General features: G+C 41.2%; 1 non-coding gene and 1 pseudogene across 1 annotated transcript; one reads left to right on the top strand and one right to left on the bottom strand.

Moving 5' to 3' along the window:
• The first annotated feature begins 171 nt into the window (after positions 1–171).
• Positions 172–27469, top strand: LOC113920651 (annotated as a pseudogene).
• Positions 14306–14411, bottom strand: LOC113923949. The gene has a single exon (XR_003520460.1). It is a non-coding gene; the product is annotated as a U6 spliceosomal RNA (small nuclear RNA).
• Positions 27470–27975: the final 506 nt, after the last annotated feature.

The raw sequence follows: 27975 nt of genomic DNA, 5'->3' as shown, positions 1-27975 counted from the left end.
TGGCTCATCTGCTGTGTTATGTCTCTCCTGGAATTCTTTCTCGTGAAGAGACCAAGAGCCTTCAGTGACACTTTTGGGATGGGCTGGGTTGAGGCTTCAAGGCCCAAGGTCTCCCAAGTGCATCCAACAACACTATGTGTCAGGCTTGTGCTAGGTCCTAGAGTTTCGACTATGCACGTGAAAGTCCCTGATGAGGGCACAGACATTCACCCAAAAAAGGAAACCACAAACAAGAACATTTTGAGTCACAGTAAGTGTCATTCATTCACTATTTGTTGAGCCTCTACTACGTGCCCAGCACTGGGCTGTAGGCAGGGCAGTGACTAAGACAGACAAAGCCCCTGCTGCTCCTGTGGGCCTGGCATTGTGGAGGGGAGACAGACAATAAATGTAGCCCAGCGCCTTTCGAAGGGGTAAGTCCTATGGAAAGGAAAGAAGGTCTCAGGGAAAGCCTTATGCCCCAGACCCCTGAAATTATTCGTTAGCTGATCTTAAACCTGCTTACCCTGCCTTGCGTGTTCCTTCTGTTAAAAAAACAAAAACAGAATTTGGGACGCCTTGGGTGGCTTAGTCTGTTAAGTGTCTGCCTTCAGCTCAGGTCATGATCCCAAGGTCCTGGGATCCAGTTTGGCATGGGGGGCGAAAATCCTTGCTCAGTGGGGAGCCTGCTTCTCCCTTTGCCTGCCACTCCCCCTGCTCGTGCTCTCTCTTTCTCTCTCTCTCTGACAAGTGAATAAATAAAATCTAAAAAAACAAAAACAAAAAAAACAAACTTAAAAAAACCCACAAAATTTAATTGAATAAATTTTAAAGATTTTGTTGGTTTTAGTCCATAATTCATGAAGCCGGTTAGAATCCTATCTAGCAGAAAGGAGTTCCCAGAAGCTGTATAAAATGAAAGACTTTTATAGACAGAAGGGAACAGGAATAAGGAAGTTATACTAGCAAAAGTAGATTGGTGTAGCAAGGTCACTTTCCTTTAGGGGGTAGCTGGGTTCTACCAGGCAGATTACTTCACTAGTGCTAACCTGGTGATTCCTGAGTGACTGGTTAAGATTCCATTTCTGGGAGAGCCAAAACTGTTATTAAGTCTCTGGTGACATGGGGCCGAGGACCATTTTGTGACTCCATTTTTGGACATGTTAACTTGTTTTTTAACACTTCGTTCAGAGACCACAGTAAAGACTCTTACCTATACTTCCTTCCTCTCTCTTTGCCTCTCTACTGGTGCTTTCTTGTGTGGCCTCCCTCATGGCGTGGCCTCTCCTCTTGGGTGCTGTAAGAAACTATATTTTCAGTGTTGGTCATCTCCTGATCTGTTGGCCTTACTGTAACTGAAATTTCCTATTAATATACTATATTTTAAAACAGCCCCAAATGATAAGACACTTTATAGGCACTTTGAAGAGTGAACAAATAAGAATGGATGAAATTGCACTTTCTTACAATTGTTAAAAATAAACAACAGGGGTGCCTGGGTGGCCCAGATGGTTAAGCGTCATGATCCCGGGGTGCTGGGATCGAGTCCCACATCAGGCTCTCTGCTCCTTGGGGAGCCTGCTTCTCCCTTTGCCTCTCTCTCTCTCATGAATAAATAAATAAAATCTTAAAAAAAAAAAACCAAAACAAAACAGGCCAAACTCCGTAAGACTTACACTATAAGACTTAAACCCAACTCAGTTTCAACCTCTCCCAGGAGTTAAACTAGGCTGGCATTTCCTGGTCAGTACTAGAGAGGTAATCTGCATGAGAAGACCCCCAGGTCTTCCCCCGAGGGAAGGTGACCTTGCCTCAAACAATTGTTTCTTTTGCTAAGAACCTCTTTGTTCTGCTTATAAAATCCTTCCATTCTGTACAGCTCCTTGGAGTTTCCTTTGCGGGGCTCCATGCGGGCTCCATCCCAGGATGCTTAACCCATTGAGCCACCCAGCTGCCCTTGATTTTCTTTTTTTTTTTTTTTTTAACAAAGCTTTTAACCAGTCAGCTTAGTGGGAACTTGTAGGTCTAAATTCATTCTTTCTAACAATCAAATGTTAACCTTAAAAAAATTGAACCACCAATTATTTTACTAGTAAAAATGGGTTTATTTGAAATAGCAGAGAATTGCAATCTGGAACAAGCAGGTTGTGGCAAAGTCATAGACAAGTTCCCAGAAGAAAGGAGATGATGCTCTTTTATAGGGGAAGAAGGGGCTGTTGGGAGGGCTGTTATAAATAAAAAGTTCAATGGAGTAAACTGGGAATTTGAAGTATAGTGGCTTTTCATTGGCTAGGTTGTAATCTCTCATTGGTTAGGTTGCTGGTTGGTAAGGTGTGGGGGAGGGAGGAGGAAACTTTTCTTTCTCTGGCTCAGGAAATAAAACAACCACTTGCAAGGTACATTTGTCTTGTTGGTCTGCAAATGACCAGGAATGGTAGGGCTCGAGAGCTTCCTCTGCTGGTCTCCTGACTCCATTTTAGTTTATTTATTTATTTTGTAAATATTTATTTATTTATTTTAGAGGGTGGGAGCATGGGCAGGGGGAGGGGCAGAGGAAGAGAGAATCTCCAGCAGGCTGCCCATTGAGCGCAAAGCCCAATGTGGGGCTTGATCTCACGATCCTGAGTTCATGAGCTGAGCCAAAACCAAGAGCTGGAGTTAAGGGAAGGGGAGAGGGACTAGAAATTGAGCTCAATCCCCAGTGGACAATGATCTAATCAATCATGCCTATGTAATGAAGCCTTCATAGAAACCCAAAAGGACAGGGTTTGGAGAGTTTCAGGGTTGGTGAACTTATGGAGATTTGGGGAGAGTGACACTCAGAGAGGGCATGGAAGCTCTGGGCCTCTTTCTCCATACCTTGACCCATGCATCTTCTCCATCTGGCTATTCCTGAGTCATACTATTAGAATAGACAGTTAATTAGATTCTAATAGGATACCTGGAGATCAGCAACAAGGAAGTCATGACCAACTATGGGGAAGGTCAGAGGCCTGTCCTGACAGCACTCCCCAAGAAGCTGGATCAAATCAGGCAGGCCCAAGATGGCTGATGCCATGACAGGAAACTCCTGACCAAATTAGGAAGGAAAAGCATGAAACCCTGCTTCCCTGCCCCAAGTAATGAATATTCTTTTTTTTTTTTTAAAGATTTTATTTATTTATTTGATGGAGAGAGGGAACACAAGCAGGGGGAGTGGGAGAGGGAGAAGCAGGCTTCCCACTGAGCGGGGAGCCCGATGTGGGGCTCGATCCCAGGACCCCGGAATCATGACCTGAGTCGAAGGCAGACGCTTAACGACTGAGCCACCCAGGCACCCCAGTAATGAATATTCTGCCACTAGTTAACAACTGCTGATAAAAGATAGAAACCCAAGCCCCTGGGACATAGCTCTCTTGAGCTTGCCTGCTTTCTTCTCTTGAGTGTACTTTCTGCTTTAATAAACTTTCCAATTTGTGTCACTTATCCACTGTGCTGTGTGTCTGCCCTTGAATTCTCATGACAAGACCAAGAACCTTCAGCAAATCGTTGGGATCTGGCTGGGTTAAGTCCCCAGGGCCCAGAGTTTCCCCAGTTCACCTGACAACAATATCTTTTTATAATAAACTGTCCATCTAGTGAGTAAACTGTTCCAGAGTTCTGTGAACCTACAGAGGAGTTCATGGTAACCTCCAATCTATAGCTGGTTAGTCAGAAGCACAGGGCACAACAACCGTGGACTTGCCATGGGCATCTGAAGGGGAGGGCACAATTTGTAGGACTAGGTCCTTAACGTGTTGGATCTGATGCTATCTCCAGCTAGATGGTGTCAGAATTCAGATAATTATAGGACTCCCAGCTGGTGTCACAGAATTGCTTGGTGTGTGGAAACTTCCCCACATCTGATGTCAGAAGTGAAGTGGTGCTGCAGTAGAGTATTAGAGTAGAGGAGACACACAAGAGTGTGTTTTGTTTTTCCTTTACAGGTTCTTTATGAGGTCATTAGCAAGAAATGGACCAATCACAGCTGGAGATAGTACCTAGTGCTTTTCTTACTTTTTGATCTCAAGAATAAGGATCCCAAAGAGCTTTCTGTCTATGTGAGTTATAGCAATTGTTAGAAATTAAAATCTGTAAGATGTTTCAGTCATCTTTTCATTTCCAGTTTGAAAATCTGTAATATGGTTTGGCTTTTAAAGAGCTCCTAGCAACTAATTTTAAAATATTTAATTACTTTTCTTTAAATTCTGAATGATTGGTCTCAAAATGATGCTACAACTCAACTAATATCATGATACTATAAGAAATGTTCTGTTGCATAAGACACAACAAAGTACATTATTAATACACCTGTAAAGCTAAAAGGAAGATAATTTTATTTATTTTGTTTTTTAAAAAGATTTATTTATTTGAGAGAGAGAGAGAGCACAAGCAGGGGGAGGGCCAGAGGGAGAGGGAGAAGCAGACTCCCTACTGAGCAGGGAGCCCGATACTGGGCTCCATCCCAGGACCCTGGAATCATGACCTGAGCCAAAGGCAGATGCTTAATGGCTCAACCACCCAGGCGCCCCAAGGAAGATAATTTTAATTATATTTTTCCCAATAAGATTACAAGCAGATTTCTCATCAGAAACCTTAGATACCAGAAGGAAAACTAAGTGTCAGCCAAGAATCCTATATCCTGAAAACTGTCCTTCAAAAATGAGGGAGAAATGAAGACATTCCCAGATAAACAAAAGCTTGCCTTACAAGAAATGATAAAGGAAATCCTCCAGACTGAAATGAAAGGACACTAGACACTAGTAATTTGTAACAAGACAGTGGTAACTTGAAACTATATGGAGAAGTAAAGATCTCTGCTAAAGTTAAATACGGAGGCAGTTATAAAAGCTAGTATTGGGGCACCTGGGTGGCTGAGTCATTAAGCATCTGCCTTCAGCTCAGGTCATGATCCCAGGGTCCTGAGATTGAACCCCGCATTGAGCTCCCTGCTCGGCGGGAAGCCTGCTTCTCCCTCTCCCACTCTCCCTGCTTGTGTTCCCTCTCTTGCTGTGTCTCTCTCTGTCAAAAAAATAAAAAATAAAATCTTTAAAAATAAATAAAATAAAAGCTAGTATTATTTTTACTTTGATTTGGTAATTCCACACTTTTTCTATATGGTTTAAGAAACTAATGCATAAAAAACAATTACTAGTCTATGTTTTTGGACACATAATACATAAAGATGTAATTTTGTGACATTAATAACTGAAAGGGGATGGAGATGGACTTGTATAGGAAAAGGGTTTGGGTATGTTATTGAAGTTAAGCTGTTTAAATTTAAAGAATGTTATAACTTTAAGATGTTGCTATAGACTGAACGTTTGTGTCTTTCCAAAATTCACCCTCAATGTGATGGTATTTGGAAGTGGGGCCTTCAGGAGGTGCTTAGGTCATAAGGGTGGAACACTCATAAATGGGATTAGTGCCCTTATAAAAGAGATCCCAGAGAACTCCCTCCCCTCTTCTGCCATATGAGGACACAGTGAAAAGAGCCAACCATGACCTGGGAAGGGCATCATCCCCAGACACCAAATTTGATGGTGGCTTGGTTTTGGACTAAAAGGCCTCCACAGCTGTGAGAAACACATTTTTATTGTTTATAAGTTAGCCACTCTATGGTATTTTGTTCTAGTGTTAGAGTAGACAGTTAGGTTCTAACAGGATACTTGGAGATCAGCAACAAGGAAGTTATGACCAACTACTGGGAAGGTCAGAGGCCTGTCCTGGCAGCATTCCCCAAGAAGCTGGATCAAACCAGATGGCGGGTACCATGACAGGAAACCCTGACCAAATTAGTAAGAAAAAACATGAAACCCTGCTTTCCTGCCCTAAGTAATGACTATTCCACTCCTTAGTTAACAACTGTCAATAAAAGATGGCTAGAAACCCCACCCCCAGGGTGTGCAGCCTGCTCGCTCTCTCTCGCCTACTCTCAGAACTCGAGCGTACCTTTTGCTTTAATAAACTTTCCTGTTGGGGTCTCTAGTCTGTTGTGCTGCATGTTTGTCTTTGAATTTATTCTCGTGACGAGACCAAGAACCTTTGGGTCTGGCTGGGTTGAGGCCCCAGGACCCGGGGTCTTCCCAGTTCACCCGCAATAATAGCCTGAACAGACTAAGACAGAAGTTAAATATAACCCCTATTATAACCACAAAAGAAATAGCTACACTCTATATAAAAAATGAAATGAGAAGAGAATTAAAATGTTTCACCACAAAAAATCAATTAAACACAAAAGAAGACGGTAATGCAGGAAATGAGGGACAAAAATGATGTAAGTCATATAGGAAAAGCATAACAAAATGACAGAAATCTCTCTTTATCAGTAATTACTTCAAATGTAAATGGATTAGCCTCCTTAATCAAATGACAGAGATTTGGCAGAATGGATAAAAAGCCAGATCAAGTATATGCTATCTACAAGAGACTCAAGATCCAAAGACACAAAAAGGTTGAAAGTGAGAGAATAGAAAAAGATATCCCATGTAAATAGTTAAGAGAGCTGAAGTGGCTATATTAACATCAGACAAAATTGGTATTAAATTAAAAAAAGTTACATTAGACAAAAAGTTACATTAGACAAAAGGTTACATTAGACAAAATAGATAATTGTTTAAAAAGTTACATTAGACAAAGAAAAATTAATAAAATTTTTAGCACAACAAAAAGATATAACAATTATAAACATTACAGACCTAATAACAGACCATCAAACTATATGAAGCAAAAATTGATATAACTGGAAGGACAAACAATTGTACAATAATGGTTGGAGCTTCAATACCCCACTCTCAATAATGGATAGAAGAACAACCAGACAGAAGCTAAATAAATAGAACAGAAGACTTGAACAACACAATAAACCAACTAGATCTAACAAATATATACAGAACACTCTACCCAACAACAGAGTATACATTCTTCTTAACTGGACATAGAACATTCTTCAGGATAGACCATATGTTAAGTCACAAATTGCCTCAACAGATTTAAAACAAAGACAAAAGATCATACATCTCTGCCCACAACAGGATGAAGTTAGAAGTCAATAACAAAGAAAATGAAAATTCAAAAAGTTGGGTGAATTAAACAACACACTCTTAAACACCAGTGGACCAAAGAAAATAATCACAAGAAAAATCAGAAAATATTTAGAGACGAATGAAAATGAAAACACAACATACCATACTGATGAGATGCAGTGAAAACAGTGTGAAGAGGAATATTTATAGCCTTAAATGCTCACATTAAATAAGATCTCAAATCAATAGCCTAACTTTACGACTTAAGGATCTAGAAGAAGAACACATTAAACCCAAACTAGCACAAAGAAGGAAATACTGAAAATTAGACTCAAGATAAATGAAATAGAGAATAGGTAAACAATAGAGAAAATCAATGACATCTAAAGTTGATTCTTCAAAAAGATTAACAAAATTGACAAACCTTTAGCCGGATTGATTGAGAAAAAAAGGACTCAAATTATTTAAGTCAGAAATGAAGGAGGGGACATTCCTATTGATCATACAGAAATAAAAAGGATTATAAGAGAGTACTATGAACAATCATATGCCAACAAATTGGATAATCTAGGTAAATTAGACGAAATCCTAGAAATAGATACCCTACCGAATCTGAATCACAAAGAAAATCTGAACTGACCTATAACTAGTACAGAAATTGAATAAGGAATCAAAAACCTCCTGACAAAGAAAAGCTCTGAATCTGATGGCTTCACAGGTGAATTCTACCAAATATTTAGAGAGGAACTGACACCAATCCTTTTCAAACTCTCTCAAAAAATCGAAGAGAAGGAAATAGTTCCTAACTCACTCTATGAGTTTAGCATCCAGATACCAAAGCCAAAGACATTACAAGTAAAGAAACTACAGACCAATATCCCTTATAAACCTTGATGCAAAAATCCTCAATCTGTATTGGATCCTTGGCCTGTGGGGAGAAATTCACCATAGAAAGGAAAGCCAGGTGAAGCTCAAAAATGTACCCCTGCCAAAGAGAGAAAATGCTGTATTGAGGGGAGTGGCAGAGATTAGTGCCATCCTCAGGGGTCTAAAAAATGCAGGGATAACATTACCATCATGTCTGCTTAACTCACCAGTCTGGTACCATCAGGATGTGGATGGACCCTGGTGGATGACAAAGTACAGATTGCAGACCCAAACTGGCCAGCACTTTTTTTTCTCTTGGTATATGTTTTTTATTTTTAATTAATTAATAATTTAAAACAATTTAAATTTATTTGAGAGAGAGAGAACTAGCAGGGAGGAGGGGCAGAGGGAGAGAGAGAGAAAGAGAAGGCTCTCCGCTGAGCAGGGAGCCGGACGCAGGGCTTGATCCCAGAACCTGGAGATCATGTCCTGAGCCAAAGGCAGACGCTTAACCGACTGAGCCACCCAGGCACCCCTATTTTATTTATTTATGGGGGGCAGGGAGGGGCAAAGAAAGAGGGAGAGAGAGAATCCTAAGCAGGCTCCATGCTGAGCACAGAGCCCAACCTGGGGCTTGATCTCACCACCCTGAGACCATGACCTGAGCAAAAATCAAGATTCTGATGCTTACCCAAATGAGCCACCCAGGCGCCGCTGGTTTTTACTTTTATAAGTGACTGGGAAAAATCAAAGAAGAATAACATTTTGTAACGTGAAAATTAAGAGAAATTCAAATCCCGTCATTTATGAATAAAGCTTCATCAGAACACAGAGGGACACTTGCTCGTTGACGCGTTGTCCGGCTGCTTTGGCACGTTGCAAATCACAGGGACCTGGTTGTAACACTTTAGTGTTTCAAATGCTGCCTGCTGCTGAGCCGCGCGAGCCAGCTACGTGAGCTGGAAAGCATCCAGCATACGACTAGGCAGTCATCCCAATATTCTCAACTCCCAGGAAAGCAACAATCATGAAAACTGGAAAATTTAAACAGGAATATCTCAACACAGCCAATTTTCTCTATAAAAATAAAAGTTGGAAATGAGGCTGCAGCCAAAGTAAGTTGCCAAGTGGCTCACTCTTTTGCCGAGTGAAGAAAACCATTTACTGCGAGTGATTTAATTCAATCATGTTTGATCACAGCGGCCAAAGAAATGTGTTCAGAGAATATAAACTTGTTGAAGATTATTAGCTTTTTTTGCTCAGAGAGGGCCAGTTAATTTCTAAAGATGCATGGCTATCCAGCAGGGGGCAGCATTACCCCACAGAGCCAGCACCCTCGCGGGCCTAACCGCCCTTTGGAGGGCCTGAAGGGTGGATATATGTTCATTTGCCAAGATTTAATAACCAACGTATTAGCTTCTTTAATCTTCATGAAAACCCTGTAAGACAGGTGTTGTTTTTATCCTTTTTACAAATAAGAAAGCTGAAGCTCAGAATGGTTAAATCTAGCCAAATCTAAGACATTTGTCTGACTCCAGGACCTGTATTTTTTTTTAAGAAAACAATTATAAAGTGCTTGCTATGTGCCAAGCATGGTCTAAGCACTTTGCATGTTTGAGCTCCTTTCATCCTTATACTAATCCCAGGATTGAGGTACCATTATCATCACCCCCAATTTATGGATGAAGAAACAAATATACAGAGTTAACACTTTTCCTAAAGTGATTCCACCAGTGAGTGGCAGCACTGGGGTCTGCGCTCACTCTGGTTCCGGCCTCTGAGGCTGGTGGGCCCCTGCTTTCTGCTGATGAGCTCATCCTATGAGGATAGGCCAGGGCTTCTCAAAGTGGGGGTTAGTGTCACCTGGGAAAGTCCTAGACCTGCAGTTTTGAGGCCACACCCCAGACCTCCTAAATCTGAAACTCTGTGGGTAGAGCCCAACACTCTAAGTTTAACAAGCCCTTGAGGTGTTTATAAACCATGCTAAAGTTAGACATTGGAGTTAATGATTCTCACCGTGTTCCCCCCACGCCAGTGCCCTCAACGCACACGAGTGAATATGTAATCTTCAGTCTATACACTGAGTAAGGGATGCTTTTGAACATCCACACATTTTATGGGTAGAGGCGAACGTGTTTGTGTTGAACCTGGATCTTGGCTTGCTTTTAATTACCAGGAGCAAATTTTCTGGGATGTGGTCTTGGGCTACCTAAGTCGCAAATTATTACAACAGCCATACCCTTTCTGGTTCCTGCCTCATGTCTGTGTAGCTTTTCTCTCGTTATAAAGCTTTTTTTCCTTTTCTTCTTATAGTTTATCATCATACACAGAAACGATGATTTCCAAACAAGTGTCAGAACCTGTGGTCCTCTCTGGGGGGCTCTGTGCCTTACTCTGAGCTAGCACTTTCAAAAAAAGAGAGCTGGCCAGACTTCTACAGAAAGGCTCGGGAATAGTGCTGCTCTGTGTGGCCAGGACCAGGTGAGGCAGGCGAGGTTCCCCCTACTGGCTGGGTAAAATGTAAGAGAGCTGCCAGGGTCCGACGGAGACACCAGCTCCCTCAGTGACTCCCTAGCCAATCTTCTGAATTATTTGGCTACTTTGCATTAGGGGATGAGGTAGGACAGCTGGGAGTGCAGACTGCTGGATTCAGAGCCTGAGCAAACAGGAAGTGGGAGGCTGTCTTTTCCTCACCCACCCACCCCTGCTTCATTTCTCTCTGCTTCCTTTATTTTCTTCTTGCTGTCTGTTACCTGTTTTTCTACCTTCTTTTCCGTTTCTCTCTCTTTTTCCATCTTTTCCTTCTCTTTTTCTTTTTCACAAAACAGAGGCTATTTGTGCTGTATCAGTTCAAATCCAATCAGGAGAGGAGCCACATACTAATTTGACCAGAGAGGGTTTCGTACAGTAACCGCCCCCCCCTCCCGCCCCATGTAAAGTGTCGCTTTCCACAGTTTCATTTACTCAGGTTAACTGAGGTCTGGAAGCAGATGATCCTCCAGACATGTTGTCAGAAGCGCAATAGTAGTCTAACACTAGGTCACAATGCCTACATCATTTGCCTCACTTAATCTCGTCACGTGGGCATTTTATCATCTCACATCATCACAAGATGAAGAATAGTGAGTACAGTACAACAAGCTATTTTGAGAAAGAGATCACATTCACGTAACTTTTATTACAGCCTAGTGTGATAATTGTTCTATTTTATTATTAGTTATTATTGTTCATCTCTTACTGTCCCTAATTTATAGTTAAGCTTTATCACAAGTATGTATGTCTAGGAAAAAACATAGTCTATATAAGGTCTGTTACTGTCCATGGTTTCAGGCAACCACTAGGGGTCCTGGATTGTATCCTCTGTGGGTAAGGGGGGGACTGTTGTATTAATAATTACAGTGGGACTGGGACGCCTGGGTGGCTCAGTCGGTTGAGCGTCTGCCTTCGACTCTGGTCATGATCCCGGAGTACTGGGATCGAGTCCCGCATCGGGCTCCTTGCTCGGGGGAGAGCCTGCTTCTCCCTCTGCTTGTGCTCTGTCTCTCTCTCTCTCTCAAATAAAGATAAAATCTTTAAAAAAATTACTGTGGGACTGTATATACAATGAACTATTACTCAGCCATCAAAAGGAAGGAAATCTTGCTACTTGCAGGGACGTGGATGGAACTAGAGGGTATTATGCTAATAAGCAAAATAAGTCAGTCAGAGAATGACAAATACCACAGGATTTCACTCATATGTAGAATTTAAGAAACAAAACAGATAAACATAGGAGAAGGGAAGGAAAAATAAAATAAGACAAAATCAGAGAGGGAGACAAACCATAAGAGACTTTTTTTTTAAAGATTTTATTTGTTTATTTGACAGAGAGGTAGAGAGAGAGCACAAGCAGGCAGAGCAGTAAGCAGAGGGAGAGGGAGAAGCAGGCTCTCCACTGAGCAGGGAGCCCGATGTGGGGCTCGATCCCAGGACCCTGGGATCATGACCTGAGCTGAAGGCAGATGCCCAACCGACTGAGACACCCAGGTGTCCCCATAAGAGACTTTTAACTCTAGAAAACTAACTGACGTTTCCTTGAAGGGAGGTGCGGGGATGGAGTAACTGGGAGACGAACATCAAGGATGGCACGGGATGTAATGAGCACCGGGTGTTATAGGCAACAGATGAATCACTAAATTCTACCCGGGAAATGAACAACAACAACAAAACCAATTATGGGGGTCAAAGTAAAAAGGATTGACTAATAAGAAGGAAAGCGAACACTGAAGAATACAGAAATAGCAGATATAAGGGGCAGCTTCCACTGCTCATGCTGAGAGAGAGTACCCAAGGAAGGCCTCCCCACCTGTTGAAGAATGTGATAAAAAAGATGTGAGCTGGACCCAAGCACTCAGGGCCTCCTCACTCCCTCCTCTGTTCTTGGAATGTGGGTTCCACTTGGCGTTTCTGTTCCCAGAGGCTGCACCAAGGACAGCCTTGAGATGATGATATGATGCTGAAAATGCTTGCACAGTACATGAGACTAAGCCCAGTTAGAAACGCTTTATAAACTTTTAAGATTTGGAGGACGGATGCAGGGATCCATTTGTCTTGTTGCATCCAAGACAAGCCTCCTATATGAGTTGCCTTTGTTATTATTAAAATTGCCTCCCACCAGCATGGAGTAGCTTGCCTCTTTCTTCAGTCTCAGCCTGCCTTCTGCATATGGGGGCTGTTTCCAGTTACACCAGGAAAGCTCCTGAGAGGATTGCTCCCACTCCACACCTTGGTAGGGAGACCACAGCCATGGCTCACTGGCTATGGAGAAGGTCCTGTGGTGCCAAGCTGAGGAACTTGCTGGAAATCCATCCTCTGTAAGTTTTTCTACATCTGCCCTCCAGGGTGCTGGGAAAGCTGAGTCTTACTTTACGTACCATGACTTTGTTGTATCAGTTAAAAATAGTACCAGCTAAATGATCACAGAATGCTAGGACATCATTTATTGTGAGACAGAGGCATCCTGACTTCAGAGAGAGAATGGAGTATGATTATAAAATCAGGTTTGTCTTAGAATCGATGAAATGCACCCCTTCTCAGCAGCCACAGCCTCTGCCCTTGCTCAGCTTCTGGGTCGCTCATTTCTGATCTGACTAGCCTTGACCTCCCTGCTCTCTGTCTCAGCCTAATCCTAAGCCTGGAAGCCACCAACACAAGGTCACTTTTCTTCTCTTCTCCCTTTCTGTCCTGCTCCAAACAGGACAAAGTCAGGGAACTTGGAAACCCAGGCCAGTCTGGGCATCAGGTGTGTCAGGGAGTGATGGTGTCCAGGGCAGACCGATCAGGAGCCTGCATCTTGATGGTGTGTGAGACGTCCGTGTAGGAAGTGGGCATTCCTGGAGGGCATTAAGCAGGGCAGTGACATGTCAGTGTGGAAATAGACAGCAGGGGATTAGGGAGGCAACAGGTTATTTCCTCTAGTTTTCCCCAGCCCTTGGAGAAAAATAGGAGTCAGGTAATACAATGGACTTGAGTCTCTGATAGCAGAACCACAGCAACCCCAGCCACCCCCTGCCCCGCCTTGCTGTTGCCACGGAGCAGGGTCCTCTGGCTGCTTGAAGAGCTGCAGGTGTGGCTCTCAGTGGGGGCTCCCAGCTGCAGTGGGACAAGCAGCTTCCTCCCTCCACCTGTCCCGGCCTTTGAGGTGCGGCCCTGGGTGACTTAGAGTAAGGCCAGGGACAGTGTCTCAGCTGTCCAGTCTAGGAAGTTTTAGTGATCTGTGTTTTTTTTTTTGCATTAAAATCGTCTGTGTTTTATTTTTTTTTAAAGACAAAATGTTTAACTTGAAAAATGAAAGGTGTCCCCTCTTAATTTTTTGTTTTTTTCCTGAGAGCCAGCACAACCATCCAGGCAAAGTTAACTGAGAGACAGAAGATGTGCATCACCTTTCATTAGGTCGTGTCTCTGATTCATAACTTCTGAACTTGTGAGAAGTTATTATTAGAGTAGAACTAAAGGGCCTTACCTTGCTGGAGTAAAATTTTAACTTAGATTTAATCTTCCAGTTCTTAGACTTTTACTTTGTCATGTCTGCCTTGCGGATGCTTTCTCTGAAGCTGATAATAATGGCATGACTGCTCAGTAGGGAAGGGTGTAATTTGCTAAAAGTTAAAGACATTTTATTTTATTTTTAAAAAATTTTTTAAATTTAAATTCAATTAATTTACATATAATGTATTATTAGTTTCAGAGGTAGAGGTCAGTGATTCATTAGTCTTATATAACACCCTGTGCTCGTTCCATCAAGTGCCCTCCTTAATGCCCAGCCCCCAGTTACCCCATCCCCCCACTCCCTTCCCCTCTAGCAACCCTCAGTTTGTTTCCTAGAGTTAAGAGTCTCTTATGATTTGTCTCTCTCTCTGATTTCATCTTGTTTTATTAAAAATATGGAACGTTTCACGAATTTGCGTATCATCCTTGCACAGGGCCATGCTAATCTTCTCTGTATCCTTCCAATTTTAGTATACGTGCTGCAGAATCAAGTACAAGTTAAAGACATTTTAGCCACTTAATTGTGAAATGCATTTCCATCCAGAATTCTCCCAAAGTCATGGTGGTGCCTAAAGGATAGGATTCACTCTTTTGTATCCTTAAAGCTGAAAATCATACTGAGATGTGTATTAAGCCACACCAACAGGATGTAGACATGAAATTCATGTAACTACTTTCTTTTGGAAACCCTCTGCTAGCATACTGGTCAAACTGGTCATACTGGTCATACTGGTCAACTGGTCAAACACGAACCCCTTCTGGGTCCTGGCACTACTCCTGACAATGGGGGTAAACAAAGTCTCTGCTCTTGAGGATCTTGCTGGGCCAATGAGTAGATAAGTTAATGGCAGGTACTGATAAGGGCAGTGACAAAGATAAAATAGAGTAATGTGGGCAGTGAGCGGTGCTGATTTAGTTAGGGTGGTCAGGGAAGGCCTCTGTGAAGAAAGTGATGTTTAAGTTAAAACCTAAATAAACATCCTTGTCAAAAATTGGCCCAGCAATCAACCATTACCACCACCCATAATCCTAAGCAGAACTGAGCTAAATGGTGGTCTCTCCACTGGCTGGGCAGTTGTCCAGAGTGCTAATAAATAAGAGAAACAAAAGATCACTGGAGGAATTCAGCAAAGTGTGATTCAGTCTTTCTGACAAAGTTGAGGAGAACTTCCCAGTGGGAATAGAAACTGCGGTCAAGCAGAGCTGTGTTGGTACAGGAGTTCTGCATGCACAGCTGCTTGCAGCCTCAGCCCACCCGACTGGAAAGGGGAGGGGCAGGGCTGATTACAAGGAAGGAGAGATTCCTTTTAGTGAATTTAACTCCTTCAGTATGTCTCTCAAGAAAGTCACGGCTTCAGAAAAATTATGAAAGAGAACATGAGCTCTCACCTCCTGGAGTCTTTCCTTTAGGATGGGTCCAATTTTAGAAAAAAAGTTGATATAGCAACTGGCTCCCAAAGCAGTAAGAATTGCCACTTACAGGCCAGTTTCACATTTTTCTGGAACATTCTATGACTTTCCTGGTTGAGATTCTCTTCCTCATCCCCAGCATAGATGTTGTATCATCTTTTTCTTAGGAAACAAAGAGGTGATACATTTTACTATTATTTTTCGATGTGAAAATGTGAATTTAAAAATGCGACAACCAAGAGAGAAGGATAGACAGAAAGGCACTTGAAACTTCCCACTTCCAACCTTACCGCAGTGATTACTGCCTGTGGACACTAGGAATCTAAGGGGCGTCTCCCTGTGACTTGACATGCATCTGTTTCCATTTTTCAAAAGAATATACCTTTTGTGATTAAATATAAATTTATTTAATAACAACACTTAATTCTGTCCTTTTAAACTCTTTTCAGTGAATGTAGGCAGCACTACCATCATGTGGGGGCAGTCATCTATAAGTAAACACTCAGGTATGCACACACATACATTAAAAAAAATCCTTAAATGGTTGGAAATGACTGCACTCCCATACTTACACTAAACAGCATGAAATCTAGGGCCTTCATTTCAATATAACGACTTTTCATACTAAAGAAAAGCTTTTATTAGCACAAATTTAACTTTTCAACCTAACTTTATATACACTTGAATTTTATAAACTTAACTTCATAAACTTAAATTTATCACTTAAATTTTAAGTCAGTATTGAGCCTGGGTCAGTGACCTCTCTAGCTAAGTCAAAACCTACCAATAAGAACGTGAGAACAAGATGTATTTCCTAGGAAAATGATGCACAATCCCCAGGTTTACAGTGCAGCAGTGGGAAGAAAATAAATGAATTTAAACCACCTAGTACACTATTCTCATAAATCACCTTTGCCGTCACCTCAGGAGGTCAGAGTTTTTACCTTGTGGTATAATCCAAATCATTCCCATTCTTTTCCAAGCCTTTTTTAGTAGTCTGATCTTTACTGGGTTGCTACAGTTTCCCACTGACCAGTACTACGGGCTAGGGAGTACTAAGAAACGCCCGGTGAATGCACTGGCTTTCAGGAATAGTACTCTACTCTCAGTGGGTTGCAGTAGCCTAATTTCCACCTGGTAATCATCATCAATCAACATGGTTTATTCTCTTTTTGTTTAGTGGCCCAAAGATCCCCAAATGGGCCAAGGGCATTCTCAGCTTTCAATTTCTCTTTTACTTGATTAAAAAAAAAAAAGTCATTAGGGAAATATGCAGGCCCAAAATGCAAACATTCTAAGGGTAGAGCATGACACGTTGGCTCACACCACACCCTGTACCCACCACCCAGATCAAGAAACAGAACGTTATTAGTACTCCAGAAGCCCCTCTCTGGATCATTTTTCCCATAGGAGAGCACAAATCTGGCTTCTCAAACCATAGGTCAGTTTTGTCTGTTTTTGAGCTGTGTACGCACAGCATGCTCTTTTTTGACTCTCTTTTAGCCCCGCATTATATTGATAAGATTAATTCATTTTTTTGCAGCTATAAATTAGTTCACTTGCATTGCTGTTGGAATACACCCCAATTAACGTACCCATTCCACTGATAACGGAATTATCTGTTGATGGGCATTACGGGTGTTTCCAGCTTTAAGCTCTTTCAAATACTGCTGCCCCAGATACTCCTGTATACCTCTTGGCGCACAGGCACATGCATTTCTGTTGGGCATATCTAAGGCTGTATTCCTGGGGTCTGAGGAAATCTCCATGTTCTTCTTTTGTAGATTCTTCCAAATCATTTGTCCAAACTGTTTGTACCATTTATAGTGTAGGAGAATTTTAATTTTTCTACATTCTTACCAACGCTGGCTTTGTCTTTTTTAGTGGAATTATAGTGGTTTTGACTTGCATTTCTTTGATAACAATTGAGATTAAGTACCTTTTCATACGTTTCTTGGCCATTTCAATATCTCTATTGTGAAGTGAATATTTTGCCTATTTTTCTACTTATCTTTTTCATTTGGGTCTTCCTTTGTCAAATATGTAATTCAAACATATTCTCTTTCATCTTGTCTTCTACTTCTCTTAATGCTATCTTTTGATGTTCAGATATTCCTAATTTTGATTTACTCCAATTTGTAAATGTTTTCCTTAGTGGTTGGTGCCATTTGTATCCATTAAGAAATTATTTCCTGCCCAAAGTCATGACGATGTTCTCCTATGTTTTATTCTAAAAATCTTTATTGTTTTACTTTTTTACTTTTAAATCTGTAATTCACCAAGAATGATATTTTTGCCTATTATTTGAGTAGGAATCAAGTTTCATCCCCCCCCTTATTAGTACATAATTGAACCACAACTTTTTTTTTCACTTTTTAAAAACATTTAAATTCAATTAATTAACATAAAAAGTATTATTTGTTTCAGGGGTACAGGTCTATGATTCATCAGTTTTTTTTTAATTTTTTTATTGTTATGTTAATCAACATATATTACATCATTAGTTTTTGGTGCAGTGTTCCATGATTCATTGTTTGTTCATAACACCCAGTGCTCCATGCAGAACGTGCCCTCCTCAATACCCATCACCAGGCTAACCCATTCCCCTACCCCTCCCCTCTAGAACCCTCAGTTTGTTTTTCAGAGTCCATCATCTCTCATGGTTCGTCTCCCCCGCTGACATACTCCCCTTTTCTTCCTCTCCTGTTATCTTCTTCTTTTTCTTTTTTCTTAATATATGTTGTGTTATTTGTTTCAGAAGTACAGATCTGTGATTCAACAGTCTTGCACAATTCACAGCGCTCACCGTAGCACATACCCTCCCCAATGTCTATCACCCAGCCACCCCATCCCTCCCACCCCCAACCACTCCAGTAACACTCAGTTTGTTTCCTGAGATTAAGAATTCCTCATATCAGTGAGGTCATGTGATACATGTCTTTCTCTGATTGACTTATTTCACTCAGCATAACACCCTCCAGTTCCATCCACGTCGTTGCAAATGGCAAGATCTCATTCCTTTTGATGGCTGCATAATATTCCATTGTGTATATATACCACCTCTTCTTTATCCATTCATCTGTCGATGGGCATCTTGGCTCTTTCCACAGTTTGGCTATTGTGGACATTGCTGCTATAAACATTGGGGTACACGTACCCCTTCGGGTCCCTACATTTGTATCTTTGTGGTAAATACCCAGAAGTGCAATTGCTGGATCGAATGGTAGCTCTAATTTCAACTGTTTGAGGAACTTCCATACTGTTTTCCAGAGGGGTTGCACCAGCTTGCATTCCCACCAACAGTGTAGGAGGGTTCCCCTTTCTCCACATCCCCGCCAACATCTGTCGTTCCCTGACTTGTTAATTTTAGCCATTCTGACGGGTGTGAGGTGGTATCTCATTGAGGTTTTGATTTGGATTTCCCTGATGCCGAACGATGTTGAGCACTTTTTCATGTGCATGTTGGCCATTTGGATGTCTTCTTTGGAGAAATGTCTGTTCATGTCTTCTGCCCATTTCTTGATTGGATTATTTGTTCTTTGGGTGTTGAGTTTGATAAGTTCTTTATAGATTTTGGATACTAGCCCTTTATCTGATATGTCATTTGCAAATATTTTCTCCCATTCTGTTGGTTGTCTTTTGGTTTTGTGGACTGTTCCTTTGCTGTGCAAAAGCTTTTTATCTTGATGAAATCCCAATAGTTCATTTTTGCCCTGGCTTCCCGTGCCTTTGGCGATGTTTCTAGGAAGAAGTTGCTGCGGCTGAGGTCAAAGAGGTTGCTACCTGTGTTCTCCTTTAGGATTTGGATGGACTCCTGTCTCACATTTAGGTCTTTCAACCATCTGGAGTCTATTTTTGTGTGTGGTGTAAGGAAATGGTCCAGTTTCATTCTTCTGCATGTGGCTGTCCAATTTTCCCAACACCATTTGTTGAAGAGACTGTCTTTTTGCCATTGGACATTCTTTCCTGCTTTGTCAAAAATAAGTTGACCATAGAGTTGAGGGTCCATTTCTGGGCTCTCTATTCTGTTCCATTGATCTATGTGTATGTTTCTGTGCCAGTACCATACTGTCTTGATGATGACAGCTTTGTAATAGAGCTGGAAGTCCGGAATTGTGATGCCGCCAGCTTTGCTTTTCTTTTTCAGTATTCCTCTGGCTATTCTGGGTCTCTTCTGGTTCCATACAAATTTTAGGATTATTTGTTCCATTTCTTTGAAAAAAGTGGATGGTATTTTGATGGGGATTGCATTGAATGTGTAGATTGCTCTAGGTAGCATTGACATCTTCACAATGTTTATTCTCCCAATCCATGTGCATGGAACGTTTTTCCATTTCTTTGTGTCTTCTTCAATTTCTTCCATGAGTATTTTATAGTTTTCTGAGTACAGATCCTTTGCCTCTTTGGTTAGATTTATTCCTAGGTATCTAATGGTTTTGGGTGCAGTTGTAAATGGGATAGACTCCTTGATTTGTCTCTCTTCTGTCTTGTTGTTGGTGTATAGGAATGCCACTGATTTCTGGGCATTGATTTTATATCCTGCTACTTTACTGAATTCCTGTATGAGTTCTAGCAGTTTTGGGGTGGAGTCTTTTGGGTTTTCCACATAAAATATCATATCATCTGCAAAGAGTGAGAGTTTGACTTCCTCTCTGCCGATTTGGATGCCTTTGATTTCTTTTTGTTGTCTGATTGCTGTGGCTAGGACTTCTAATACTATGTTGAATAGCAGTGGTGAGACTGGACATCCCTGCCGCCTTCCTGACCTTAGGGGAAAAGCTCTCAGCCTTTCCCCATTGAGAATGATATTCGCTGTAGGTTTTTCATAGATGGCTTTTATGATATTGAGGTATGTACCCTCTATCCCTATACTCTGAAGAGTTTTGATCAAGAAAGGATGTTGTACTTTGTCAAATGCTTTTTCTGCATCTATTGAGAGGATCATATGATTCTTGCTCTTTCTTTTGTTAATGTATTGTATCATGTTGATTGTTTTGCGGATGTTGAACCAGCCTTGCAGCCCAGGGATAAATCCCACTTGGTCGTGGGGAATAATCCTTTTAATGTACTGTTGGATCCTATTGGCTAGTATTTTGGTGAGAATTTTTGCATCCATGTTCATCAAGGATATTGGTCTGTAATTCTCTTTTTTGATGGGGTCTTTGTCTGGTTTTGGGATCAAGGTAATGCTGGCCTCATAAAATGAGTTTGGAAGTTTCCCTTCCATTTCTATTTTTTGGAACAGTTTCAGGAGAATAGGTATTAATTCTTCTTGAAATGTCTGATAGAATTCCCCTGGGAAGCCATCTGGCCCTGGGCTTTTGTTTCTTGGGAGATTTTTGATGACTGTTTCAATTTCCTTAGTGGTTATAGGTCTGTTCAGGTTTTCTATTTCTTCCTGGTTCAATTTTGGTAGTTGATACATCTCTAGGAATGCACCCATTTCTTCCAGGTTATCTAATTTGCTGGCATAGAGTTGCTCATAATATGTTCTTATAATTGTTTGTATTTCTTTGGTGTTGGTTGTGATCTCTCCTCTTTCATTCATGATTTTGTTGATTTGGGTCATTTCTCTTTTCTGTTTGATCAGTCTGGCCAGGGGTGTATCAATCTTGTTAATTCTTTCAAAGAACCAGCTCCTATTTTCGTTGATCTGTTCTACTGTTCTTTTGGTTTCTAGTTCATTGATTTCTGCTCTGATCTTTATGATTTCTCTTCTCCTGCTGGGTTTAGGCTTTATTTGCTGTTCTTTCTCCAGCTCCTTTAGGTGTAGGGTTAGGTTGTGTATTTGAGACCTTCCTTGTTTCTTGATAAAGGCTTGTATTGCTATATACTTTCCTCTCAGGACTGCCTTTGCTGTATCCCAAAGATGTTGAACAGTTGTGTTTTCATTTTCATTGGTTTCCATGAATTTTTAAAATTCTTCTTTAATTTCCTGGTTGACCCATTCATTCTTTGGTAGGATGCTCTTTAGCCTCCATGTATTTGAGTTCTTTCCGACTTTCCTCTTGTGGTTGAGTTCTAGTTTCAAAGCATTGTGGTCTGAAAATATGCAGGGAATGATCCCAACATTTTGGTACCGATTGAGACCTGATTTGTGACCTAGGCTGTGATCTCTTCTGGAGAATGTTCCATGGGCACTAGAGAAGAATGTGTATTCCGTTGCTTTGGGATGGAATGTTCTGAATATGTCTGTGAAGTCCATTTGGTCCAGTGTGTCATTTAAAGTCTTTATTTCCTTGTTGATCTTTTGCTTAGATGATCTGTCCATTTCAGTAGGGGGGTGTTAAAGTCCCCCACTATTATTGTATTGTTGTCAATGTGTTTCTTTGCTTTTGTTATTAATTGCCTTATATAATTGGCTGCTCCCATGTTCGGGGCATAGATATTTACAATTGTTAGATCTTCTTGTTGGATAGACCCTTTAAGTAGGATATAGTGTCCTTCCTCATCTCTTATTATAGTCTTTGTTTTAAAATCTAGTTTGTCTGATATCAGGATTGCCACCCCAGCTTTCTTTTGGTGTCCATTAGCATGGTAAATGGTTTTCCACCCCCTCACTTTCAATCTGGGGGTGTCTTTGGGTCTAAAATGAGTCTCTTGCAGACAGCATATTGATGGGTCTTGTTTTTTAATCCAATCTGATAGCCTGTGTCTTTTGATTGGGGCATTGAGCCCATTTACATTCAGGGTAACTATTGAAAGGTATGAATTTAGTGCCATTGTATTACCTGTAAGGTGACTGTTAACTGTCTGTTGTCTGTGTTCGTTTCTGCTCTTTGCTGCTTTTAGGCTCTCTCTTTGCTTAGAGGACCCCTCTCAATATTTCTTGGAGGGCTGGTTTCGTGTTTGCAAATTCCTTTAGTTTTTGTTTGTTCTGGAAGCTTTTTATCTCTCCTTCTATTTTCAATGATAGCCTAGCTGGATATAGTATTCTTGGCTGCGTATTTTTCTCGTTTAGTGCTCTGAAGATATCTTGCCAGTCCTTTCTGGCCTGCCAGGTCTCTGTGGATAGGTCTGTTGCCAATCTAATGTTTCTACCATTGTAGGTTACATATCTCTTCTCCCGAGCTGCTTTCAGGATTTTCTCTTTGTCTCTGGGACTCGTAAGTTTTATTATTAGATGTCGGGGTGTTGACCTATTATTATTGATTTTGAGAGGGGTTCTCTGTGCCTCCTGGATTTTGATGCCTGTTTCCTTCCTCACATTAGGGAAGTTCTCTGCTATAATTTGCTCCAATATACCTTCTGCCCCCCTCTCTCTCTCTTCTTCTTCTGGGATCCCAATTATTCTAATGTTGTTTCGTCTTATCGTATCACTTATCTCTCGAATTCTGCCCTCGTGATCCTGTAGTTGTTTCTCTCTCTTTTTCTCAGCCTCTTTATTTTCCATCATTTGGTCTTCTATATCCCTGATTCTCTCTTATGCCTCATTTATCCTAGCATTTAGTGCCCCCATTTTTGATTGCACCTCATCAATAGCCTTTTTGATTTCGATTTGGTTAGATTTTAGTTCTTTTATTTCTCCAGAAAGGGTTTCTCTAATAACTTCCACGCTTTTTGCAAGCCCAGCTAGTATCTTTAAAGTCATGATTCTGAACTCTAGGTCCGACATCATACTAACGTCCGTATTGAGTAGGTCCCTGGCTGACGGTACTACCTCTTGTTCTTTTTGCTGAGGTGATTTCTTTCGTTTTGTCATTTTGTCCAGAGGAGAATAGATGAATGAGAGAACAAAATGCTAACAGGTTTACAACGTCCCCAGGAAATATACTCTATACAAATCAGAAAAGACCTGAAACCAGGGGAAAAGAAAGGGAAAGAAAGAAAAAAGAAAGAGAAAAAAAAAAAGAAAAAAGAAAAAAAAAGATAAAAACAAAAACAAAACAATACAAAAAAAAAGCAGAATATGATCTAATATGATCAGGCTAGTGCATAGATCAGTGCCACACACTAGATTTTGGGTGTATTTTGGTCTGTTAGAAAAAAATGCCTCCTATAATTTTAAAGGAAGAAAGACATATATGTACAAAATAAGGGTTGATACAATGAAGGGATGGAAGATGACTGTAAAGATGAAAATTATAAAATATTTTATAAAAGGACTTGGTAAGATAAGTTGTTTGAAAAAAGAAAGAAGATTTAAGGAAAAAAAAAGGAAAAAGGGAGAGAATGTGATCAGGCAGGAGACTAGAACAAAGCCATACACTAGTGATTTAGGGTATATTTTGATCTGTTAGAAGAAACTGTATCTCAAAATTTTAAAGAGAGAACAACTTATATATATATGCCAAAAATAAGGGTAACTACTATGAAGGGATAAAATATGACTCTAAAAATGAAAAATAAAAAATGTTTTTTTTTTTAAAAAAAAAGGGATTGATAAGATGTTGGTTGAAAAAGGGAAAAAGAAAAATAAAAAAAAACAGTCAACAAAAATTAACTTTGATGAAATAATGAATCATGGTAAAAAAAAAAAAAGCCATGAATCTCTGTGCAGTATTCCCCTAGCGCTGGAGTTCTCCCATTCTCCTTGATCGATCAACTTGGTCTTGGCTTGCTGGCTGTTTGTGCTGTTCTTCTGGGGGAGGGGCCTGTTGCTGTGGTTTCCAAATGTCTTTGCCGGAGGCGGAATTGCCCCGCCCTTGTCGGTCCGGGCTAAGGAAGCTGCTCCGGTTTGCTCTCAGGAGCTTTTGTTCCGTGCAAGCTCTCGGTACAGATTTGGAGGACCAGGGCAGAAATGGTGGCCTCCCAATCTCCGCCCGGAGGAGTTGAGAACTCGGGGCCCCGCTCCTCAGTGTGCCCCCAGAGAAAAGCAGTCACTTCCGTGTCCCCGGTCTCCGGCCACACTCCGTGCTCACCCGGCCTGTGATCGAGCGTTGCTATCTCTGGCACCCGACCCCGCACGGAGTCTCCAAACCCAGCAGATCCCTGCAGTGCGTTCCCGCACCGCTCCTCCCCGGGAAGGAAGGGGAATCTCCCCGGATCTGCTGCTTGTTGGGTCCCTGCTGGGGGAGCCGTGCCCCGACTGGGCCGCAGATCACAGTTTATGGCAACCCCGAGCTGAGAGCCTGCGACTCTGCTCCGTCTCCGCAGCCGGCTTCCCCGCTCCGATCCCTGGGAGGTCTGCCGCACTCAGGCACCCCCGGTCTCTCTGTGACCCCAAGGGTCCTGAGACCACACTGTCCCAGGATGATTCCACCCCCCGCTTAGCCACTGCAGCGACGTCCCTCTGCCGAGCCAACTTCTAAAAGTTCCGATTTTGTGCTCCGCGGCTCTAGCACTTGCCAGAAGCGTCCAGCGGAGGCCCCTCCCCCGCCGTCTATCCTCCCGAATATCGCCTCGGATTTACTTCTCCGCACGCCCTACCTTCCAGTAAGTGGTCGCTTCTCTGTTCAGAGAGTTGTTGCTACTCTCCTGTTCGATCTCCTGTTGAGTTCATAGGTGTTCAGAATGGTTTGATCCCTATTCAGCTGAATTCCTGAGACCAGACAAAATCTAGGTCTCCTACTCCTCCGCCATCTTGCTCCGCCCCCCTGATTCATCAGTTTTATGTAATACACAGTGCTCATTACATTACATGCCCCCCCCAATGTCCATCACCCAGTTACTCCATCCCTTCCACCCCCCCTCCACTCCAGCAGCCCTCAGTTTATTTCCTATGATTAAGAGTCTCTTATGGTTTGTCTCTCTGGTTTCATCTTGTTTCATTTTTTCCTCTTTTCCCCTATGATCCTCTGCCTTCTTTCTCAAATTCCACATATCAGTGAGATCATATGATAATTGTCTTTCTCTGATTGACTTATTTCGCTTAGCATAAGACCCTCTAGTTCCACCCACATCATTGCAAATGGCAAGATTTCGTTTTTTGATGGCTGCATAATATTCCATTGTATATATATATCACATCTTCTTTATCCATTCATCTGTTGATGGACATCTGGGCTCTTTCCATAGTTTGGCTATCATGGACATTGCTGCTATAAACGTTGGGGTGCAGGTGCCCCTTTGGATCACTACATGTATCTTTGGGGCAAAGGCCCAGTAGTGCAATTGCTGGGTCATAGGGTAGCTCTATTTTCAACTTTTTGAGGAACCTCCCTACTGTTTTCCAGAGTGGTTGCACCAGCTTGCATCCCCACCAACAGTGTAGGAGGGTTCCCCTTTCTCCGCATCCTTGCCAACATCTGTTGTTTCCTGACTTGTTAATTTTAGCCATTCTGATTGGTGTGAGGTGGTATCTCATTGAGGTTTTGATTTGTATTTCCCTGATGCCGAGTGATGCTGAGCACTTTTTCATGTGTCTGTTGGCCATTTGAATGTCTGAACCACAGCTCTTTAATGAAAAGGTCGTCCTTTCTCAACTTTTTGCAGTACCTCCAATCATAGATCAAGTCTTCAATGAGAGGATGGGTCTGTTTCTGGAATCTTTAGTCTTTCCATCAGTTTATTTGTCCATCCTTGTACTGATACCACAGTGTCATATTTGTTATGTCTTTATAACAAATAGTGATCCAGGGGTTGTGAGTCCTTTATCTCCTCCTCTTTCTATATTTTCTTAGCTAACTTTGTCTTTTATATTTCTGTAAATTTTAGAATTTTAGGAATTTACTTGAGAGAGCTGTGGATCTTATACATAGTTTTTATCTTTATCATATTGACTCTTTCAAATCCTGGATATAGTACACTACCTCCCCTCCCCATTTGTTAAGTTTTCTTTAATTCCTCTCAATAATATATACTGTTGTTGTTGTTTTTAAGTAGGCCCCACCTGGAGCCCAACGTAGGGCTTGAACTCATGACTCTCAGATCAAGACGTGAGCTGAGATCAAAAGTCAGATGCTCAACCAACCGAGCCACCCAGGTGCCCCTAACTCCTCTCAAATTCTTCTCAATTATGTTTTATAACTTTTTTGTAGAGGTTTTGTACATTTTTATTAGGTTCATTTTTAGATATTTGAAGTTTTTTTTAAAAAAAGACTGTTATGATAGGCTTTATGTGTGTGTATAATTTTATTTCAGTGCTCATTGCTGTTGTAAACAAAATATAGATTTGATTCTTGCATGATGACTTTAAATACAGTGACCTTGCAAAAGATTATATATAGATTCATTTGGATTCTCTTCCTTCATCTCTTTCTTTTTTTTTAAAGATTTTATTTATTTATTTGACAGAGAGATAGAGAGAGCCAGAGACCACAAGCAGGGTGGGCAATGGTAGAGGGAGAGGGGAAAAGCAGGCTCCCCATGGAGCAGGGAGCCCGATCAATCCCAGGACCTCTGGATCATGACCTAAACTGGAGGCAGACGGTTCACCAACTGAGCCACCCAGGTACCCCATCTTTCTTCATCTCTTTGTCTCTCTATGTATCTCTCTATGTATGTAATTATTATTATTATTTAATATTCTTGTTAATTAACTTCCTCAACTTATTAAATCAACTAGGGCCCGCCATGCAATGTTAAATGGAGTAATGATAATGAGCACCCTTGAGTCATTCTCTCTCTGTCAAATAAATAAATAAAACCTTAAAAAAATAAAATAAAGCTGCAAATGGTGTGGTTTTAGCAACTGAGAAGAAACAGAAATCCGCTCTGTATGATGAGCGAAGTGTACCGTACAGAAAGTGGAACCAATTACCAATCACATAGGCTTGGTGTATAGTGCGTCATGGGCCCAGGTTACAGAGAGCTTGAGCACAGAGCTTAGAAACCAGTTCAGCAATACTATCTCGTTTACCAAGAACCCATTCCCACAGCTCAGCTGGTACAGACAGTAGCTTTTGTGATGCAAGAATACACTCATTCATGTGATGTTTGTCCATTTGGAGTTTCTTTACTAATTTGTGGTTAGAATGAGAGGCGACCGTGTTTATTTCAGTCAGATCCACCTGGAGCTTTCTTTCTAGAAAGCCACAGCAATGGGAAAGAACTATGTGAATGGGAAAACTTTCCTCAAGAAAAGACATTATGAAGACCTGGGGCTTAAAGATGCCATTCATACAGCCATATTAATCCTAAAAGAAAGCTTTGAAGGGCAAATGACAGAAGATAACATAGAGGTTGGAATCTGCAATGAAGCCGGATTCAGGATGCTTACTCCGACTGAAGTTAAGGATTACTTGGCTGCCATAGCAAAATAATGAAGTGCCTAAAAAAATCTGGAATTTCAGATAATCCCTCTACTTAAACACATATGTTTTGTTTTGCAGACTTCTTGCATACTTATTTCTACATGGTTTAATGGACTGATTTTTTTAAAGGACACCTGTAAATCATAATAAACTGTTAAATAAAAATTTATGAATAGATATTGAATTTTATCAAGTATTTTTTCACGAATCTATGGAGATGGTCATTTGATTTTTATTCTTTATTCTGTTGATGGCATAAGTTATATTGATTGATTTTAAATATTAAGCTATGCATGGATTTCTGGACCAAATACAATTAGGACATGGTATATTAATCTTTTTCATGTGTCACTAGATTCAGTTTACTAATACTTTGTTCAGGATTTTCTGCACATTTATGGGTAGGATTGGCCTGTTTTACAAAGGTCTCTGGTAGCCACACCATATCCCCTTGGCCTACCTCAGATTTCAGCTGCATCTGGGGTGGGCACTGTGGAAGTTGACAGCTCAAATGC

Source organism: Zalophus californianus, chromosome 15, assembly GCF_009762305.2.
Source record: "Zalophus californianus isolate mZalCal1 chromosome 15, mZalCal1.pri.v2, whole genome shotgun sequence".
NCBI classification, from domain to species: domain Eukaryota; kingdom Metazoa; phylum Chordata; class Mammalia; order Carnivora; family Otariidae; genus Zalophus; species Zalophus californianus.
Note: the sequence above shows the minus strand (reverse complement) of the source record. Positions and strands in the feature narration are given on the sequence as shown.